Here is a 23289-nt window from a genome sequence, read left to right on the forward strand (position 1 = left end):
GCCATGGGATGGGAGAGAGAATCAGAAGAGTAAAAGTGAAAAAACTCATGGGTTGAGATAAAAACGGTTTAATAATTGAAATACAATATAATAATAATATACAAAGCAAGTGATGCACAGTGCAATTGCTCACCACCCACCGACCGACGCCCAGCCAGTCCCCGAGCAGCGGCCCCCCCAGCCCAGCTTTCCCCCAGTTTATGTACTGAGCATGATGTCACGTGGTATGGAATGTCCCTGTGGCCAGTTTGGGTCAGCTGTCCTGGCTGTGCCCCCTCCAGCTTCTTGTGCACCTCCAGCCTTCTCACGTCGGTAAAGCATGGGAAGCTGAAAAGTCCTTGACTAGTGTGAGCACTGCTTAGCAACAACTAAAACATGGGTGTGTTATCAACATTATTCTCATGTTAAATCCAACACGCAGCACTGTACCAGCTACTAGGAAGGAAATTAACTCTATCCCAACCGAAACCAGGAGACGAAGAAATGGTTTTTTTGTAAGTAGCTTGTGCTACTGGGCTCACTTTTTTGTTAACTTTCTAAATCATCTGGTTCTGGACACTTTCAAGCAGGAGAACAGTGTAAACCAGTCGCTGGTATTTCTTTTCAATTCTGTTTATTTCACCAGGCTTGCAGAACATGCTTTTCCGGATATGGGGATGCTCCATCCAGTGGAATGTATGAATCTGTGTTTTTTGGAAAGGTATGCGTTTTGCAAACTGTATTGCAGAAAGAGCCATCTCTTTCAGAGACAAATGCACCCAGCACTGGTGCATTTGTGAAGGAGGTGGGTGAACACCGCACTAAGAGAAGCTCATAGATTTGGTTGCTGGTGATTGGACTGGAAAGGCCTTTAAGGTGTCAGCAGTGTAGAAATACTTCACTATTCATTTTCAGTTGTGAAAGCACTCTTGTTTGTTGCTACTTGTATTTTGGGCAAGGCTTGACCATTAATTGGACTGTGTGCACGTGTGCCTTCAGTGATGACAAGTAAGAGTTGGCCAAGGACAAGGAGCTGTCCCTAGGCAACATTGTTACACTTGCAACTAAATTTTACAGACAAAAGCAATTGTTTTATTGGCCTGAAGACACCTTTGTCTGTTTGGATGAATTGTTTGTAACTGAGACATAATCTTCCAGTTCAGAACGGTTGTGAGAACTGTAAGCCATTTATGACACTTCATTTAAAAAATAAGGTGAAGTTAAAATAAACAAGGCCGCAGGCAGTGGCTGAAATATAGCACTGTGGATTTTGCATTCTAGTATTAATCCTTATAGCTGGTTCTCTTTTTGGGTTTGGTTTCACATTTTAACCATGGGTGCTTCGGGGGTGCTCAGCTGTCAGATTTTGATATGCACAGTCCTAAGTAACTGTTCGTGCTGCATCTGTATGATGGGGACTCCTGTTCTTTGCCAGCTAGACATCCAGCTGAAATGATTTTGAAATCCTCTTGGGGGTTTTTGAAGTAATACGAAACTTAAGTCTTCTCTTTCTGGTACTCAAGTTAGAAATTATTATTGGACTGCCAGAAATTAGGATTCTAGCAAATGGAAGCATTCCTCGTATTTTTTTTAATTGTCAGAGGAGACAGCTGTCCACTTTTCACCAAGGGCTGCCTTGGTAAAGCAACCCAAATTTTCAGGGTCATTTGTAGTTATAATTGACAAGTCCAGCTTTTGAGTTGGACGCTATCTAGAAAGCCTAGATAGAGCAGTTTTGACAGTATTGTGTCCATGTTTTAGAAATTAAAGTAGCCAGTATTCATCTGGGAGCAAGTCCCAGGAGTTTTAGAGATACAGTTGATGTAATCGCCCATCAAACACAGATGTTCTCCTGCAGTCTCCGTATTCCAAGAGTGAAAAACTGTACAAAATTTATATAAACTTTTATTGTAATGTTTCTGCTTGTAACGTCTTCATTTCAAGTGCTATGATAATATGGATGCAGTGAAAGGGAAAGAGGTTTGGTCAGATTTCAAGTGTCTTAAAAGTCCAAGACTTTCTGCTTGTCTCCAGTTTTGGGCCAGCCATTGTTTTTTGCATATTCCGAACCAATTGTATTTAGACTAACCGCATGTTCTTTTTTTTTAACAACTTGAGAACTGGAGATTTGCTGATAACCGTATCATTCACTTGGCATGGGAGTTCAGTCTGACAAATGTTTTATTCATCATTTTCCTCAGTTTCAATCTCTTCAAAAGTGTTGATATTGAGCCACAATATTCGGGATTGACAATATGTATTTTTAAATTTAAGTGTCTCTGAAAATTAAGTTCACAGAAAACATCTGAAAACTGGTGATCTTTGGAGGTATGCCCATTAGGCATTCTGTCCTCATTTTCAAAGGTGGATATTTAGGAATCCTATTTGCAGAATAAGGGTATTATCACAGCTTGAAATATTTCAAATACAAAGGATGTATTGCTGGTGTGAACAAAGTTTGAAGAGGGTAATAAGGATATCCCAGTTATGGCCGCGTGTATGCCATCCAAGATCTGTCAGGAAACAAATTATTTACTAGCAGACTAACAATCTGTATTTCCAAAAAACCTACTTAACGTGAGAGCTGCTAGATGCAGTACAGTGAGAGGAGTTGAAATAACTTTGAGGTCTACCCACTTTGACCTTAGATGTAGGCCATATATGCTAGATTCCTAAAATAACTTTAATATCTACATTAGACTAGTTGTCAGGCTGTGTTCAGCCTCACAGCCTGCTGTGTTTCAACATGACTTTTAGATCGTGGCTTTAATCCTAGAGATTTTGAAGCAGCACCACAGTGTCTTTTAAAATACACGGGTATGAAGCAGCTGTTGAAAATGGAATACCATGGATGAATAGACCTCTCTGTTACAGATATAGGACTTGCTACCATTTTTCCTTGAAAACACATTTCTACAATGCACTTGCACAAGAAATATGGATTGATTACAATGCGTGGCTTAAATAAACTGTCCTGTGAAGAGCAGTAAGGGGGCCCGACTGCCTATAGATTAGCTTCCAATAATCTTCAATATATCCTTATCACCTGCTCTTAAGTGTAGGGCTTTTGCATGTGAGTAAGAGCCACGTACACAATTGGAGTGCAAAACTGAAACTGATTTGGGGAAATTAGTTCTCAACTGGTGCCTACATGTTTTGGATCTCTTAGGCTGAGCCTGCAAGCATGCAGGCGAAGGTCCACATTCCCAATGAGACACACAGATCACGGTATTAATGAATTCAGAGTCTGATTTGACAGCAAATAAAATACAGACACACGAATATACAAGCATATGTATTTTGTTACAGGGTTCCTTAAAAATTAGTTGCTGGTAAAACAGGTTTTCTACTTGAACAAAGAATCCTATCTTTAGTCCTTTCTTAACTTAGCAAATCTCAATTTCATCAAATTGGGGCTAAATCCTGAGGAATTCCTCTGACAAAGGGTTCCCTCACGATCTGGAAGATTATCTAATTACGATTTAACGAGACTTGGAGCAAGGATGGCTGACTAAAGATCGAAGTCTCTGAGACCATTAGGATAGGAGAAAGAAAGTGAGAGAGAGCGAGCTCGACTTTCTCACAAGAGTAAAGTGAGGACAATTATACCTGTCCTTAAGTTTTGTGGTGAATGGTATCGAGGCCGCTGGTGTCAGGTTTGGACCTGCTCGCTTTCCCTTCTTCTACTTCTCTCTCCTCCTTTCGTTATGTGCAGACCCCACACACTTACCTGATGAAAAACTTGCATTTATTCTTATGCTTTCTTTAGATTTAGGTGTGTTAACAAAAAGGGGCTCTTAACTTAAAAGCTCGGTAGAGGATAAAAGATTGCTGTCACTCCTGGACTGAGTCAGGGGAGCGGCAAGCGGCGGCTGCTTCTGGGAACAAAAGAGTGTCCGGAGAGCCATTACCTTGCAAGTCCCACCCACAGCAGGACCATCAAGAGCTAACAGCTCTTCCTGGCTTTCTCTAGGTACTGGGGGTTGCCCTCAGAAGGAGACGCGTTATCATGCCTGGAAGGAGAATTGCATGATCATGCATTCCCATCCCATGCCCATCATAGGTATTGCGATCCCTGAGCTGGCGCGGGAGAGCGTCCAATTAATTCAAAAGCGCTTGAGATTGACTGCCGATCAAGGCCGTTTAACCCTGCTTTATGGCTAACAGCTCCTGCTGGCTCACCCTCAGGCATGGCTAGGCAAACCTTAGCGTTTAACCCTTGCAGCTTTGGGTCTGACCTTCTGCTTCAGCCAGCACGGCTGTGAGTCGGTGGATTGCTTGGGCGCCAAGCTGGGAGCTCTGCGTTACGCTGCATTGACAGTCTGAAACAAAGTGTGTACTTTCCCCTCACCCCTCCTGCCTCTGACATCCACGTGTGCGAGCGTGCTCTCATCTCCCCTTCTGCTGCCAGGGAGGACGAGCAAGCCACAGCTTACGCTATAGCTGTTTCAAAGCCGCAGGCACGTGCTGGTTGCTCCGCTGAGCCAGACAGACTTGAAAACAGAGCTCAGAGCTGTCGTCTTCCCCCCGCTAGAGGCAATGACCTGGGGTTTGTGTCCTCTCCACAGCAGCAGATTTTCTCAGAACTTGTAGGACGTTACCTCTTGCCTATTCTCTGTCAAATGAAGCTGAAATTTCTTAACGAGTTCAAAATCGTTGGAGAGATCAGATTAGGGGGAGGCAGGGAGAAGAACAGATCAATAGTTCAATCTTTTAAGTAATCTTTCCTTAGGACCCAATCTTTAAATAACCTTTCGTCTCTTCACCTCATCTTAGAGAAATTCGTTCCAGTCTTCAGCCTTGCAACAAGTGGCGAAGGAGCACTTTGCTGGGCTTTCATGCTGCGTGTTGAAGGATTGCTTCAGTGGCATGAGTCTCCCGTGTTTCTCAAAGCAAGCACCCGGTTCTGTTTCTAAACTTCAGGTGTTAGATGGGGTGGGGTAGAAGAGAGGAGGGGGAGTCATTGCAGACTTGTGAAGCTAAGTAGCGGCCTTGGACTCAAAATTCATGACTTGAATGTTAAAAGCTGAAAAATTCACACTTGTTTTGACATAAATTCTTGCATCCAGTCCAGTATTTAAACTCTGAAAGATTTGATTCTCCTTCTAATTCAAGTTAAATTCTTCTAGAAATAAGCTAGGTATCAACATGTATTCCCCTGGTAATCCCAAAGTAAAGTAATAAAGAAAAAAAAAAGGAAAGAAAAATGTTTAGTTCAGTTGAAATCAATACTTTGTGTGCTGGCAGGTTCAAGTATGCTTGCACTATAATCGTTAAAGTTGTTTTTTTTTTTTCCTCAGTAATATCTTCCTATATTGCCCAGGATCATGAGTTAATTGTAAAGTCAGCAGTGAAAATGTTTTTAAGTAAATGACTCTCCTCTTTATTTGGGTGACTGGTTTTTGATATATTTTGTCTTCCCACTGAACAGTTGTAAAACTTCAGCTATTTTAGGAAACATGGTTGATTAGCTCTGTCATTTCAATAGTATCTTTTAATCCAGCAATTATATATGTTTTAAACCATTTAAAATAATCCAGAAAAGTTTCACCTGTTCATCAACTCTAGTTTAAAACAACAACAAAAAATAAATCATCAGGATTTGATGATTCAAAACAGAGATCCTTGTTTCTGCTATTAGAGAGAAGAGTTAGGTTAGACTCGACTCGCAACCATTCTGCAGTATTTGAAAATCAGGCAGAAGTCCACTTGGAAGTATGAAGTAAATTGAACATGAAACAAGAAAAGCTATGACTTGGTTAATAATTCAGCAATGCAGTTTTGTTAGTTACCATTTAACATAACTAAGAAAAGAGTATGTGGTATGAGAAGTAAACATAAAAAGGGCAAATCTTGGGAGAAAATTCCAGATCGCATGTATAACAGCCCGTTACATCATCTTTGTTTAAACGAAACCAAAGGGTTTGCTAACTATCTGAATAATTCCTGTTTCTGTTTAAAGGGAACAAGTAGGAAAATATTTATTGGAAAGATTTTCTCATACCTTGTCTTGCTGTTTAATTCATTTAACTCTTTCGCAAAACAGTAGCTGGATATATGTGGAAGGACTTAATGAGGCACATAATATCACATCTTACAGGGAACTGCTTGTCATGACTGCACAGTCTTGCACACCTGAACATTTGGCCTTGACCAAGAAGACTTTGAAGTGGTATAAGAAAACACCTAAGAAATATTTTCATTTGCTATTTTGTGTGATGAAATTACTTCCTAGGCATCATCTTCATTACGATAAACTTCATATTAAGCAGTGCTGCGCAAGCTAATCATGCAGCAGGTACTACAAACACACTGGAACAGGAAAAAGCAGTTGGAAGATGGGGCAAGCAGTTAGCCAAAGCCAGTGAGTAAAAATACAAACTAAGAAAAAACCTTGCTGCGAGAGCTCTGTAGCTAGGGGTTGATGTTGCTTTTCATACTGAGCTACTCTGGCCAGGTTGAAACTTATGCTGGGCATCCTCAACTGCTGTATCTACAAACAGAAGACTGGCTCTTTTCAAGTCATGTTTCTTGTTCTGTGTGTCTCAGTAATCCTCATGTGCATGCTGCTGCTGTGATGTGAAGAGGAGGTTCAAGAAGAGTCCCCCGGAAGACAAACTATAGCAGAGTTACACCAGGTGTCTGTCACTTGCCCTCAACCAGGCCAGGCCGGGACAGTGTGTGGAAATTAACCTTTGAGAAAATTTTGCAGGGATAGGAGATGATTTCCTGAATGGGAGTTGTTGATGAGGAGTTTACAAAGCTTTCTGAATGTTTGTAAGCTATTGATGTATTTCCCAGACAATCTTCCCTGACATGTAAACCCTCTATTTGTGGTCACAATCTTGTGAGTTTGAGAAAAGACAGAATGGATCAAAACAAAATATCTCTAATTGATTTTACTTGGTCTAAAGTAGGCAGGAGTACATTTTAAGCTATGAAATATTTAAGTCAGAAGCTACCAAATAATGGTATTACACCACAGTAAACAATTAAAATAGATCTGATGGTTTATATGCTGGTAAAAGTAGCGATCGCAGTTTGCTCCCCGGAGCTTCTTTATGAATGTGGACTAACTTCCCAAAGAAAATTCAGAGGACCTGACGGAGTAGCTGCTGGTCAGCTGTATTGAAGTGACCAGACTTCTTAATGTAAAACAATAAGGAACTATAAAAGAATACATTTTGTCATTGAGACCACTTTTCTATGGTGGCATGCCAGCTATGAAATACTTGCTGCCCACCTGACAGGGATGCTAGACCCTGACCCTGAGCATTAGCTCAACCTTGTGTAGTTTGCTAGAAGAATCAGATGACTTTTGGGTTTTGCCTCCTGGTCTTGACTCAAACTAGCAAATTCTTCTTTAATACCAACCTCATACACTGTGCATTCCCCATGCATTCTCACTGTAAATACCAATTTTGTAAAATTCTTATCTGCATTAGGCTGAGGTCTGCTGTAGTCATTGTTCACTGCAATGGGAATCAACTCATCTTGTCCCTTAAATGGACGTGGGATACACTCACGGTGGGCTGGGGTTAAAGGGGAGGTACTAGATACATATTTCTCATTTTCTTTCCTGTTCTTTGTTACGCTTACATTTAGCAAACTGATTACACCATTTATGTAGTAAGGAAGCTCACGCTTTAACCAAACTAAATTTAGTAACAGGTAGAGTTGTTAGAGAAAGAAATGTGTTTTGTGTAAGTAATATTAAGTCAGGCCTACAATTTCTTAAATGTTCTTATAATTTTTTGCTTGGTACCAAAAAGTTACATTTACTGGCAGAAGTTCCTGTGGAGATAGGAAAACTAACTCGAGATGCTCAGCAAAAAAATGATTATCAATGTAACTACCTCAATATAAATAGCTTTTCTTAGCTTTAATTTTGTGTACTTTACAGTTTAGAAGATTCTGATTTTCCACTTGGCAACTCTACTATCTTTGCTTAATATCGAAATCAATCTCAAAGACCAAATCAAACCTTTACTGATACCTGTTCAATTCCATTGTTACCTTTGTGGGTGTTATATGTGGTATGAACCAGAAATTTAGTAACCAAAGTTGCAGATGCATATAGAGACCTAGAATATAAATGGCATCATATGTGATAGTTTTACATGATGGTGATTTTCTCCTACATGCAGACTAGGCAAGTGTAATTTAAGACATGAAAGGAGCAGATCTGTTAAGACTGAGATAATGTTGTTAGAGCATGGTTTTTTGTGAGGCAGAATATATGGGGAAAGGAGATATCTTTTAAATTAAGTCTTTTACTGTGATATTGTTGGAATGAGCAGACAAGCTTTTGAGCAAAGCCCTTAGCTGTGGCTGAAGGTCCGACATACGGGTTTCTCTTCTGGATGCTGAAGAAAGTAAGTACAGTATTAATATTGCTGTGTAAAAGAGTTTTGCCAGCAAATAAGGAACTGTAGGACAGAAATAGCAATTAGTGACTTTTTGTACAAAACCTCTATAATAGTCCTCAGTAATTAATACTGATATTTTAATAGTTTTGCAGAGTAACATCTGCTGTCATCATCAGTGAGGTAAATAAAACCTAAGTGACCATCCTGCTCTGAAGTGTGCATGTATGAATACATACGCATATTGGTCACTATATCATACCTAACATGTTCACAGCATGTCTTACTGTATTGGATACCAGTGCTTACAATATAAAGGTCATTGATATCTTGGAATTGTCTGAGAGATGGATATAAAAGGTTTCACTTAACTGATGCTTCCATTTTTTGATCTCAGACTGAACTGCAGATGCCTCAGAGGGTGGATCAGCATAGCCGCCGTGCATTAGCTTGCAACAGTGAAGTGGGAAGTGACAACTGACTGGAACCCACAGAGGGAATGTATTTGTAAACTGTGAGGTTTTTAAATTAAATTAAGTTGATATTTGAACAAAACCCAACACTACCCACGTTCTGTAAAAGAGCCATGGGACCTTTGACCAGAACGAGGGCAGAAAAGAGCTGTGAAAAAATATCTAGATGATAGCTGTGCAGCACTATATATTAGAACAACATTAGAAGAGTTGGCTGGAGATAGTTCAGAGGTGGGGGAAGAAAAGCACTTGTGCAAAATGCAGCACCTTATGTGGAGGATTATTAGCTACGTGACTGTAAAATAAAGCAACAGGCATTAGACTTGATGAACTCCTGAGAGAACTCCAAAACTGATGCAGCACCATTACTTTCACTCAGCTCAATACAGCGAGAAGATTTTAGATAGATCAGGAAATTCTAGTTAGCAAGTGAACTATGCATCTTAGTAATATCTCTTTGGAGAAAGATGAGATCACTGGTTGAACATTTCACTCAACATGTGAATGAGGGTACATATGATAAAAGCTGAATTACTAGGAAATAAATACGGAAAGGCTGCTTTTTTACCTGTTTTATTTTTAAAATAGGAAAGATGCTTGAAGGTTCATTTAAGAAGCAGAGGAGGAGTATAGGGCACTTCCTCTCAAGTTCTTAATAGTGACATTTTGCAATGGAAAAAAGTAAAACCCTGAAGTATGTTTGACAATGGGTTACCTCAACAAAATAATAAAAGATCTTTGCATTTACCCTTTGATTTTTAGAGGGGGAAATACTTTAATCTTCTTTAGTCTCCATTTCTCTGTCAATTTTTTGCAAATAGAGTTCCTTCCTTGAAAGGCTTAACGTTCATTTTTGTGCAGCTGACTCATAGCACAGTTCTGGCGCAAAGTGAAATGCCCTGTTTTGAGTATTAAGGTGATGCATCACTCTTGACCCTTACCCTGTGCACTGAGTCTGCTGCATCTTAATTAAAACAAATGATCTTATTTATTCTGCATTCTCGGGGACAAAAAAAGGGGGGGGGCGGAAGAGATATGGGACTGAAGCAAAAGGTCTGTTAGCAGAATAAGGATTTCCAGCCACTCCCAAATCTGAAACTTGACTCACTAATTCTCTGCTTCTTAAAATGTGCTATAACTTTGATGCTGAGAATCACATCCAAACTCCATTTTGCAACATTTTCTTAAGGCCCATTTTGCACAAATATGAATTAATTTAAAAATGTATTTTAAGAACCTGGTTGCTTCGTGTTTTGTTGTGGTTGTGTGTGAAACCTGGTGGTGATTGGTGGCTTTGGCTTTTTCCTGCGGAGTTGGACAGCCGACTAGAATTCAAGAAAATGTTAGTTATGGCAGCCTGTGGATAGATCAAAGCTTGTGAGTTAAGTATAGCCCTGTGGTAGTCTTGCTGCTTTTCCTTCTTTGCATGAGGGGCAAATGTACTTCTGTCGCTATTTTGCTGATGTAGGGTCAGTCTGAACAGCTCTGCCAGTGCAATTAAACAGGTACTTTAGACAGTTAATCTTGCACTGCTTCTTCAGGAGTGTAAATAAGGAACAACTCCAGCTCAGTACAGAGACAGCAACTAGTGTTATGAATTGGAGACCTGGGCCTTTAAGAAGGGCATCACTCACGAAAGCATGAAAGCCCAGTATATTGGCAGCAGATGGGCAGATAAAACAATTCTTGCCAATTACTTGTGCTACACCACACTGAGAGATGCTCTGTTATGTAAGCGTCCAAACTGGGGGGGCCGCATGAATAAGAACAGATTTGTCCGTGATGCTTTCAGCTCCTTTAAACAATAGACTTGAATTAAGACTGCTCTAGCAATTTTCTCTTTCCTCCCTTTCCCTTTTTGTGCCAAGCAGTATTAGCACTGTGTTTTTGTTTAATTTATTTTTAATGCTTATATAGATCTAGAAACATTTTCTGACTCTCCCTGAAAAACACGCAAGTACCGGTACAAATACTAACAATGAAGAGAAAGTCTTTTAGTCAGTGCAGCATTGCCGGAACTTGCCAGGAATACTGATGTCTTGTGGAAACGTTGAACTCTTCTAACTGACCCTGGTTTTAGCAGAGGTTTGAACTCGACCTCCAGAGGTCCCTTGCAACCTGAATTTTCTGTGGTTTTATGTTTTTAACACCTCATCAAACAGGCCAGGGAGGTTACAGACTGGTTTGGGATGTGTGGTATTGCCTAGCTGGATCAGAAAGTTCTGATCTGCCACTTTGAGGCAAAGACAGGTCCATGCAATGGGCTTCCAGGCTGGATTTGGGTGTCCTACAATCCTGGAATTACGTAGAGTTGAAGTAATCAGTCCTCAATTGCAGTGCTAATCCTGGTTTCCAATACCTGGTAGTTAGCCTTAATGCACAAAACTCAGTCAACAAGTGCTGCCATTCAGGGTCCTTGTTCCTCAGTGGTGCATCCTATATATGCATGGAAGTACCCAATCTGCTTTGGTATCTTCAATTTTTGGCCTCAGTTCATTGTTGTGACCACATTTCTGTGATTTGATTACAGTCTAGGTAGAGGAAGTTGTGCCTTTCCACTCATTATCTCTGGATGCTTCTAGCATTGTTGTTCCTCTGAAATTGGTTGCTACTTTATTGAAGTGAACTGACAGGAAGGATATGTTGGAATAACATTTGACATAACAAAACACTGAAAATATTCCATCTATCTATGCTTCCTGAAACCCAGGATTTACTGGAGTATTTCCTAAGCTGCTCATTAGTGAGTAATGTGAAACCTGTGTTCAAATAAAATATGTGCATTGGCAATGAAGGCCTTCTGATTTTTTTTTTAGGGGCTTGCTATCCTCCCATGTAACACCTGTTTTGAATCAATTTTGAGTTTATAATACTTTCTGTGCAAAGCACTTAAGGGATTTGGATCAAGACCTTAATATTTTATAAGAAACTTAAGTTGTGTGGGGAAGAATTGACTAAAGAACAGTAACTCCATTATAGTTTTACAGCATTCAAGTTAAGTTTTTACTTATTGCCCCATCTTATAGATGGTGAATACAAGAACAAAAATAGCCCTTTTTTTTATTTTTATTTTTACACAGAGGGCAGGAAGAGTTAGTGTTCCAGGTCTTAAGAAGTGTGAGTTAGCTATATAAAAAACCAGTAGTGTTATGTACTTTATTCACATTGATATGCTTCTAATTGGGTTTGGCATAGCAATGAAGTTGATCCTTTGATCTTGTGATTTCAGTATGGCTCTCAAAAGAAAGTTATTTTACAGACCCGTGCTATCTTGGTCTCTCCTCTGCCTGGTAACTTTTAAATGTTTTGACCAATTTTAAATGTAGGTGATTCATGATACAAAATATCATGAAACTGGGTGGACAGGGAAGAGATGAGGAAAAACCATTAAATATGTTAATCTGAAAAGCATACACTGCATCATTAGCTCACAATATTAGACATCAAAAGGTTTAATGGAGCTGAACACATTGAAACATGACTTGATAGAAAACTAAGCTTTCTTATTTAGGTTTGGAGATGAGAATGGAATTTCTGCGGCAAGAAGATGTAAAGCTTTTAGTGAGAGAAACTGTAAAAACAAGTATCTTTAAATGATAAAATGGTGGAATTGAATGGTAGTATTCAAAGCTATAACTGTACCTACTAATCTACATTTTATTCCCTATCTAATTTGATTTTTTGAAAACTGCTGGTGCTATATCTCAGTAAGATTGCAGTGTGCTTCCATCAAGTTTGGATAAAATGCCTTGTGCAGAATATGGCTGCGTTTGTGTGTTACCAAATCTGGATGGTCAGTCACAGGATAAATTCTGTAAAATACATTCAGCCTCACAGAAGGGTTGGGGTTGGAAGGGACCTCTGGAGGTCATCTGGTCCAACCCCTCTGCTCAAGCAGGGCCACCTAGAACCCAGGACCATGTCCAGATCTTCTACAAGATTTACATCTATTCAGTTTTACATAGGTATTAAAAACATAATAATACCACGAATTTTGATTGGTTACGTTATTTCAGGCATACTTGTTGGTTAATTTTGGAAATTATCTCAAGCAAATGCTAATAACTCTGCATCTCACTGTTGTCCTGAGAAAAAAAACTTCTAGTGGCTTCAGACCTTTTTAAGAAATGATATAGACTTATTTCAGGCAAAGTTGTTGGTTAATTTTGGAAATTATCTCAAGCAAATGCTAATAACTCTGCATCTCACTGTTGTCCTGAGAAAAAAAACTTCTAGTGGCTTCAGACCTTTTTAAGAAATGATATAGACTCTATTTTTGTCTCTGTTTCTAGCTTCCTCTCATAAATACAGCTGAAATGTCATATAAAACTGCATGGATCACTTTAATTTAAAAACAAAAGGTTTAGGAAAAAATAGTATTTTTTGAACATCAATAACTGTAAAGCATAATTTAGCGAAGCAGGAAAGAGTGTTAATTATTGAGGTGCATTGGCCTTTTCTTCAGTGGTGTAAAGTTTCTGGAGTACACTGAGGTACCAGAAGTTAAACCTTTGACTTTGAAGCTTCGAGGTACTTAGGGGTGATTAGTATTTTATTCTTTTTTTAGTTGGAAGAAGTGTGAGCATGCAGAAACTCTTCAGTTACTGAAATAAAATGGTAAATAAAGCAGGCAAAGATACTTTAAGGCACGTTTATTTGGGCAGGGGGTGGGGGGGTGTCAGTTTTATCTTTGGCTCCTCTCTGTTATTGTCTCTTATGGTATACTTACATTGTAAACACTTTAAAGATGGGAGACTTACATGTACTTGTTAGTAGCAATTTTAATGCAATGAGCTGTGGGTGGTGACTTGAGCGTCTTGTTTCTGCTGTAATATCAAGAAAGAAATGAATGTATAGAAAAATGAACTTTCACAGCTGACTGAAGAACAAGTACAGAGAAAGCAAAAGATGATAATAAAATTGCTTTTAAGAACTTTCCGTGCTGTCAGTTTCCAAGTCCAGACTGCTTCTCAAGCAAGCTCCATACACCTCTTCTGTAGCTCTTTTGCCTCTTGTTTGAAATAATAAAATGAGAAATTATTAGCAAGTGCTAATAATTGCACTTAATAATCAAGCACTTTTTTTTCAATCTGGAATTGCTCTAAAAGGCATTTCAATTTAGATCACTATAACTATATGATATGATCATGCCTATATGATGTCCTGCAGGTTTTTTGCAATAAATTTTCTACTGCTGGCTGCAAGAGGATGTAGAGCATATCTCATTGAATGAACTTAAGTGATACTTGTAATTCTGCAGCCTTTTTTAATCAAATGTCATGATCTGCAGGATGAAGAAATTGAAACCTTGCCTAAGTTGGGAAGGTCAAACAAAGTGGTCAATCCTCTGCTCTCCTTGTCCTTTCCCCAAGTTTTCCCAGTTCTTCTATCTTGATAAAAGCCACAGTAATTTATCTTGATACTGGAAAAAACAGCCAGTTGTGTATTTCATAGATTCAGAAGCAAAACAGAAGAAACTATTTTATGCATCGGCGTTTTGAATTATTTTGCAACAGCAACATTTGCTGTAGTTGCACATATGACTACTTACAGCAATACAAACCTGAATTGTTTTTTTCCATTCAGAATATCACTCAATCACAGGTATTATGTTGGAAACATGAAATTGTTACTGCTTAGTGCAACAGTTTTTTTCGGTCATAAATAAACCATGATGAAGCTGTATTTTAAAGAGTATGGCTATTGAGAGTTAGTGGGAGAACTAGTCAGAATATAATATTCCTGAATTTGTAGTGCTGTACTGGGATTTGTTTTATCTCTTGGATTTCTTGCATATAACTAGAGATTGGCTAGTAACTGCAGTAGATAGTCTATAGTTCGGTGAGGAGGAACTGAATTAAATGCATCAGACTTTCTTCTAACTACTTGGGTAGAAGTAAGCAGCAGTTAGGTTTTTTAATTGTCAAACAGGTGACATTTGAACTTTCCTTTCGTAATGGCTGAACTCACTTCAGTAATCCTAATTTTTCATGGGAACTCATGTACTTTCACAGCAGCTTGTTCTGAAGAGATTAGCTCTTGGCTTTGGGGTTGAACAAAATGAATCTAGTCCTACTTTACATGTGCTAGCTGTGATCTGTCCCTTAATTGTACTAATAACATCCCTGTGGTTATTCCACTGTGTATAAACCAACAGACTCTTGGTACAACTTCCATACATTGCAAGCATCTAACTGAGATTAGTTTCTAACAAACTCGAGGAATTTTTTATTTGCAGTCAACTTTCACAGTGTCGGTAGGGATCAAAAGCTTAACCAGACATTGATTAACTGATTACATCTACAAAGTCAGCATGACTGATGTAGCAACTTGCAGTTTGACTTTCCTTATATTAACCTACTAAAACCCAGATTGGATCCACAAACTTCTAATTGTAGAAGTGACAGCATAGCTATATAAATTGCCTGCAGCTTCACTAAGAGGTATGTCTGTTGACTGTTACCTTAAATGAACTTGGTGGTAGGCTTATAATGTGAAAAACATGGTGGCCACGTGGTTTTTCACTATTAAATTATCTAAACTTAAAATTAGGCAAGTGTGAAACAGGACTGAGTGAATAATAGTTGTGATAGTGATTGGTCATAGACAAAATTCAGCATTGTTTTTTAATGGGAATACATTTTAATGTATATTGTTTTATTATATGTGTATTTAGATTTTTAAACTGTTGTGATGGAGTGAAATCTGTGTGTGTAACTTGAGTCTAAAATCTCAACGTGTCAGAAAAAAAAAGAAACAAAACTCAGAAGAAATAGAACTTAAACTTCAAACCGTAAGAATTATCACTTCATTTATGTGCATGCATATGTGTTGTTCAGAATGGTAATGTCTAATGCCAGAGTTGATTTCGACTCAAAATCTATCTGTTCCTGCTGTGGTGGGTTAACCTTGACTAACAGTCAAATTCTCACCCAGCCGCTCATTCATCTCCTCAGCTCTCCCTGTCCTTAGCAGGATGCAGGGGAGAAAATAGGATGAGAAAGCTCAGAGAGGTTGCTTACCAGTCACTGTTGTGGGCAAAGCAGACTCATCTTGGGGAAAATAACTTGTTGCCAAGTAAAATAGATTCAGGTAGTGAGAAACAAAAAGGCTAAAGCAACACCTTTCCTCCCCCCCTTCCCAGGCTCAGCTTCTCTCCTTCGCGTCTGACTCCTTTACCCCCACCCACGGGTGCTGTGGGGGGGGGGGGAGGGGGGGGGTGGGGGGGGGCCCATTGTCCCCTCCGGTTTTTCCCCATTTCCCCCCCACCCGGGGGTCTGGGGGGGGGGGGGGGGGGGGGGAAGGGTGGGGTTATGATCAGTTCAACTGTTCCTCTCTGCTGCTCCTTCCTCCCCCCATTTTTGCTCTGCTCTGGTGTGGGACCTTCACAGGCTGCAGGGGAATCTTTGCTCCAGTGCCTGGAGCTGCTGGGCAGCCCCTGGCCTCTCCTGCAGCCCCCCGCTGCCCACGCCTGGGCATCTACATCCCGTACATCCACAAATGCCACAGCATTTGTTTTATAAAACCTATAAGGGCTTTATAAAATGGGGAGAAATGGTTTGTCCAGTGTATTTTAGAATTGTTGGAGTTCCAGTTCAAGTTACCAGTTCAAGTAACGATTTTGCATTTTGCTCGTTATATATTTTATCATGTTAGTATAACCTTCTATAGTGGTAAGCTGCTGATCATCTAGCAAGGGAGCCATATAAATTTATATCACTTAAAGGCTTAGTTGTTTCACAAAGCTTAAACATCTCAACTAAATTCTATATAATACAGGTTTGCAGAGCCTAATATTAATCTTAAAAATAAGTCATATCTCATTATTTGTGGGACATAGACCTCTCAGTAACTCAGAAATTGAATTTTGTAGACCTCAGGACAAAAAGTGTAACAGCTGCTTTTTAAAATCAGAAACATGTCAGTTTTTCAGTAGCTTCACTGTCCCTCATTCCACATCCGTATTATATAACTGTTAACATCCTTTTTAATAAAATAGTGGATAAAGCTTGATACTCTTAGTGGATGTCTTGAACCAAGTTTCAGTGTGTTTGTCCCATTCAGAGCTGAAACGCAAGATTTTCACTTTTGGTAGAAAGCTCTTTATTCTGGTTATCTAAGGACAGTTAACATTTTTGGGGGGAGCCCACACAATTTTTTGTCGAAGGTGATTTTTTGAAGGACCTCTAAAGGGCAGAAACTATTTGAAGAGCCCCTAAAAGACATGAAGTAATGTGCTGATAACAGATTAGACAACCAAAGACGTGATAAAAAAATAATTATTCACTAGGGTGTCTGTCTGCTGATATACAGATAGAGACATGATCATTGCCAGCTTAAGTCAATACGTTATCTCACAGATATGCAGAACTCTCCCTGCAAAGTAATGCCACATGTTAGGGACTTTTTGCAAGGATGTTTAAATTACAGAAATCATTATGCTTAGAGTTTCTTTGACATCCTCAGTTCTGCTATGCCTGCATTTGGCAGCTTCGTTAATTGTTCAGATGAGGAAGAATGATGCATGGATGCCCTACTAGGCTTCAGTGCAGCAGCTTTAGGTTTTACAGACACCGAACCCACAGTGGATTGCTTTCAAAGTATACACTGCCACTGATGGGCGAGGCACACAAGTTTCTATTGCGATAGTGCAGGTAAGAGGACGATTGCCCACTTAGGGGTCCTTGAATTACGTGAAAAGTGCTAAAGAAAAGGAAATTCAAATGCGCTGTACTGATCTACGAATGCCAAATTCCCTAGGGAGTTTATAATTCAAGCGATCAGAATTGCTTAGGGGTCTACAAATCGAAAGATGAAAAAACCTGCTGTAGTTGGCCCAGGGCCCCAGCCTGAAAGCCGCAGTTGCATCTTGCACCCTTCCTGCAAATGGGTGTGAGGTGGGGCTAGAAGGAGGCAGCCTCCAGCTGTGCGAGACAAGGAGGTGCATCTCCTCAGCGCCTGATGTTGAGATTGAGGACCAGATTATGTGTCCAGTGGAGCCACACTGAAGAGATGGATGGGCAGGGAGGATTGGCAGGAAAACAAATGTATATTAGAAAAGTGTTTTGGATGCACAGTATCTATTCAATCTTAACAGCAAGGTTTTTTTAGTCGCAGCTGGATCTTGACTCCTTTCCAGATTTGCTGAACCACTTTGCCAGAGAAAGGCTCTGCAAATGTAACTTCTGTGTTAACATTAAAGGCGCTTCCAAACTGCAAGAGGAGAAATCATTTGCTAGGTAAACCACCTTTGTAATTGCTAGAATTGGTTGTAAGACACTGCAAGTTGATAGACCACCGCTGAAATTATTGGATTTGTTCTTTGTAGCATAGTCTTACCAACATCAATCAGATAAATAGATCATGCAGAAGTTACTCATCTTTGATTTCTAGTGCCAGAACATAAAGATAAGGCCCCATGCAAACCTCTGTTTCCTACATCTCAATTTGTCATCTTACTTTCTTCTCCTGTATCTTACTGTGTTTGTATTGTCTTGTAAGGATAATTACGGTTCATAAATCCTTTCAGCAACTGAGAGTTAAATGCCCATGAAATTGTATGTTTGTCACTGTGCTTATAAAGTGGAAACTAGTGACAGTGGGGAGAAAAAAGGAAACTAAAATTTATGTGAAAGTGATGATTTTAGAGAGGTTAGCATTTTTCCTGTCTCAGAGGTTTCCATGATAAACATTTTTCCACGAGTCAACCAAGACAGTGCTTTATTTTGCCTATTAGTATATTCTTGTTCTGTGGAGTATTTTGTAATGCCAAATAGCTGTAATACAGAATGCAGTGCTAACTATTTAAGAGTCACCCAAGGGCCAGCAGAAGTCTGGTAAGCAAAGGGTCCTTCTGGTCTTATGAAGTCAGGTTTTGTATAGTTTCATGCTGCTATTCTTGTGGAGGGATGTGTAGAGATATTTGTTAGGGTAAAAGATCTCATTTGAAACGGGACTGCAGCAGCTAGAGCAACCCTCCCAAAAGAACTCAACTGTCTACAAAGAAATTGTGGCACCCTTTTTCATTGCAGTGGTGAAAACTATAGCTGCTCTCACCTCTCCAAATGCTTAAGAAAAAGTTTTCTCAATATTGCAAGTGTCTAATATGGGAAAAGATGTCCTAGCCTGGAATTCTCCATTTTGTACTATACTTCTCAATACGTGTAGGATCAGTCTGGCTCATGCATCATAGCCCTAATATGGGAAGGAAGATTTTTTTAGCATAATAAAAATCTCTGGGTCCATAAAATTTTAAATTATATGAATTGTAGACACTCTGTATTGCATATTAAAATGCATACATTTGACTTGAGCTCTAGCGGAGATAGTTTTGCTTTCCTGGAGAGCAGTGTCTCTTTTTTCCCCCAGTATCTTTTTCCCTTCATATTTAATCACCTTTAATATTTCATGTCTTTTAGCAATTCATAAGAAACATTTGCGGACAGGTATATTTTCTTTGCTTTGAGTGCTTATATGTTAAAAGAAATTTGTGCAAGTACTTGCCGCTAATGCACAGCAAAAGAGAAGGGGGACCTGCCCACAAATGCACTTCCCAACTAGACTGTGCTAGCTTATTTCCCCTGCGTAGAAAGAATAATTATGGCTTCCCGGTGTGCAGAACTCAGCAACACTTTGGCTTTCAGGGTTTTGTATGCTGAAAGTAGATACAGTACTTGTGAGGTTACTCATAAAAAAGGCAGCAGAGATAACCTGCCTGTAGTCAAAGAAATTAGGAACAGGAGATAGCATGATTTTTGTATATGTCTTTGAAAAGAACAAATTGAAGAAGCACCTTTTATATGAGGTGAATGATACTTTGAATAAGTTGAGGTATTTTTGCTGAAGAGTTTCATACCACCTTGATTGTAGAAGTATGCGCGCTGATTGTTGCATTGTGCTCAGGTTTTGTAGGATGTTATCCTGCTGTTGAAAGTATAGTGCCTGCCTGGCATTTGTAACTTAATGTGTTGCTGTCAATCATCATACAGGTTTTAAACAAGCCAAATAGATATATGTTGTGTATTTTAAAAAACAAATTAAGACTCAGATAAGTTTTTTTTTTAACCTTTGATATAAATCAACTTGCCTGTAGTCAGCTTCTAATTGGTCATTTATTCTGGTATTAATTTTGCTTTTATCAAACATTTTTAGCTAGCAGTTTGCTTCGGTAATTGAGGTGCTTTAAATATACTGGATTTAATCATAAACCCCTCTATGTTTAAACATAAAATATCATCTGGCTGATGAAATGCCACAGTTGAAGATAACTCCAATACCTTGCAAACATAGATGGTATACAAGAAGCCTGGGAAAAAGGCAAATGGGGGCCTGGGCTTTTAAAAGTGAAAATGAGCCACCAAATTATTAACCAGTCATAGCACTACTTTGATGTCTAGAGAGAATATTGTAGCAAATGACAAAACAAAATTTGGACATGAGTAAGAGCCATTACGTACTTGTCAGGAGATCTTGTTGGAGCAGCCTAGTCTATTCACAGGACTGCTGAAGGGCCTTGTGCCTAAAGAAGCAGCAGTGGTAGATGTCACTGAGTATAGCAAAGCTTTCCATGCTTCACATAATGCTCTCATAAGCAAGATTGGGAAACAATGGTTAGAGGGGTAATGATAACATATAATTGGATACAGCTTTTCAAACAGTTGGCCATCTCAAGAGTGTTTTTCAATGTCAAAATGTCCACGTTTACAGAGTGGATTTCAGCAAGAGTCCCACTTCTGTCTATATTTGATGTTTCAGTAATGACCTGAGTGACACAACTGACAACATATTTATTAAGTATTCAGACAATACCATTCCAGGAAGGAATGGTAGTGTGTTGGAAGACAGCAGTGTGTTGGAAGACAGCAGTTGGTCAAAATGATCCTTTGACAAATTGGAGAAAAGGTCTAAAATGGATTTTTGTTGGCAGGACATTTGCTCACCGCTAAACTTTTCCACCAGCTTCCCCCCCCGGTTAGATTGCTGGTGGCAAACTTCTTGAAGTGTCTCCATTTCACCTCTGTTTGTTTCTTTGACAAAGTTGCAAAAGAGCAATTTACCTCAAACTGCCAGTTTCCTTGCCAGGAACTTTGTCTGAGTTTCACTCCATTGTCATCTCAGCAAGCCATTTTTTAATTTTTTATTTAGCTACTATTTTTTTTTGCTCGCTGTTGTTTCTTTCCAAGACAGAAAAACAGTCTAATCCTTTCTGCCACCCTCAACATGCAAAGTCCCTGGCAAAAGGGACAGGATCTGCTAGTAGAAGTGCCTGAATCTTAACTCTTTACAGTTTGTTTTATGTGCCAGATAGACCTGGCCAGCTGTTTCAAGACTGATAGTAGCCAAGGTCCATGTGGGGGATGTCTAAATTGCTTGTTTCGTTAACCAGCTAGATATGCTGGAAATTGTCAGTGGCTGAATGAATCCTCCGCTACAAAGTTTTTTGGCATTTTAAGATGATACACAAATTTTACTGTAAAATTACTTAAGCAGGCCAGTGTTTCTCTTTCCTGGGTTTTGTTTTTAAGCTTAGAGCACTATATAAGCAGGTGCTTCGAGCATGCTGGTGCTTGTGTTTTCTTTCTCATGACTCTCCCATCACCCAGGTCTGTTAAGTTTATGCAGGTTGCAGGCAGAGCGGAGCAGTCTGCCCAGCTGGTGATCTGAGTAATGCAGTGGGCCACAGTGATTTAACCCTTGTAAGGTGTTCAGTTTAAGTCTGCAGAAAGAATCTGCTGGGTACTCTAGCATCAAAACCAAGTGAAGCACAAGGGATGGGAAATGAAGCAGCCCTCTTATTCCTACTCTAAGCCCAAGTTCAGATCAGACCACTAGTTTCTCAGAGCTCAGTCCCCTCATGTCTTAAATGTAACTTTGCTGCTTTCAGTCTGGCTCCCCCCCCACCCCCGAACTAGTAAATCAGTTGTGAAAGGCAGAGTTGCAACTTCATGTATACTCAAATGCTCCCCTGACCATTTATTGCTTGTTGATTCAAGTCTATTTGTGGTAGGAAAGATAAGAGATGTTGACTGTCTGATACTGTTTGTCTGCATTAATCACCATTTGTATTAGGGGCAGGTTTTGGGGAATGAGATTTCACTGCCCATCAGGAGACCCATACTGGGAGAGCATCTTTCTAATTTCACCAGTGCTACATGTGTTTGCAGATAAAGACAAAGGCATGAGAATTACCTACCCCTTGGTAGTGGCCCACTGATATCTTTGGCCCTGTCCTTGACAAGGGGAACATAGAAAATTAGCGAGTGCATTCATTCAAGATAGCTGCTGTTGCGTGTATCCTGAGCAGAGCTTCTAACTGCCTGAATTCTTCAGAGATTTGTGCTGTTTTCAGAGAACTAATAATTTCTCACTGTAAGGACCACTTCTGTCAGATTGATCTTAGCGATTAGGAAGGCACCTACATCTGGAAATTGCTCCATACGAATGAGTCATGGTTGCTTTGACAGTGTCTTTGGTTGACCCATGGGGCTCCCAGGATTATCCAGGTCAAGGATGTCTTGGTGCTTGTCTGCCAGTTTGCAAGTTGACCAAGCAAGTGCAGGGATGACAGAATTTTTCTGGATTTTTTTGGATCTAATGTACTGACTGTTTTTGTACAGGGATGAGATCTGAGAAGGAAACAGAGGAGCCCTTTTCTGTGTCATTATTTAAAGTGGGCTTATCTAATATGCTTTCCAAGATACTGTAAGGAACATCTCAAATGCATAACTGAAACTTTTTAGCCATTCATATCCTCTGCTACTTACAGTTCATCTTCCTTAAAGATCGAAACTTTTGATCTTGAAATGAGTTTTCACCTTGTAGAGCACAAGCTTATAGACTTCTAACACAAACGTAGAAAATAAAACTGGCCTGATGTTTCTAAGATTTGCTCAGTAGGTCTGTTATGCATGTATTTGGCCTAATTTAAGTACATTGAAAATCAGTCAGGAGTCCTAAATTCATAACGATTTGCCTGTATTATAAGTTTAGTAAGGATTCTTTCTACATGTAACACATCATACTTTCCACTCCCTTGGATTTATTTGCACAAAGGAACTGACAAAGTAGAGTAAGATGTCTCAGTTAATTCCTTTGTCGCATGGGTTGAAAGCATAGGTGTTTGCAGTACTTAAACATGGCTTTTGCTTTGGCTGAAAGAGCTAGTAAATTCAAGGGCTTATTTCATTTGAAAGCCTTTTGTATTAGTATCAGTTCTAATTACACAAATTTTAAGGCCTTTCAGCAAATGTGTTCTGTAATTGGTTTGTGCTTGAAAATTTTTTTTTTCTTTTGTGTGTGATGCACTTCCCCAAGTATGAGAGCTAGACACAAATTTTTGGTGTTGACCAAGTCCTGCATTTTCTTTTTGTAAAGGTGATTTAGTATTGCTGCTGTTATTTCTTCTGAATGAGGTAGGGCAGAGTACCTGATTTTCATATTTCCCCTGCTGCGAAAATTCAGTATTTATCATT

The sequence above is a fragment of the Aptenodytes forsteri genome, unplaced genomic scaffold, assembly GCF_000699145.1.
Source record: "Aptenodytes forsteri isolate BGI_AS27 unplaced genomic scaffold, ASM69914v1 Scaffold287, whole genome shotgun sequence".
NCBI lineage: Eukaryota > Metazoa > Chordata > Aves > Sphenisciformes > Spheniscidae > Aptenodytes > Aptenodytes forsteri.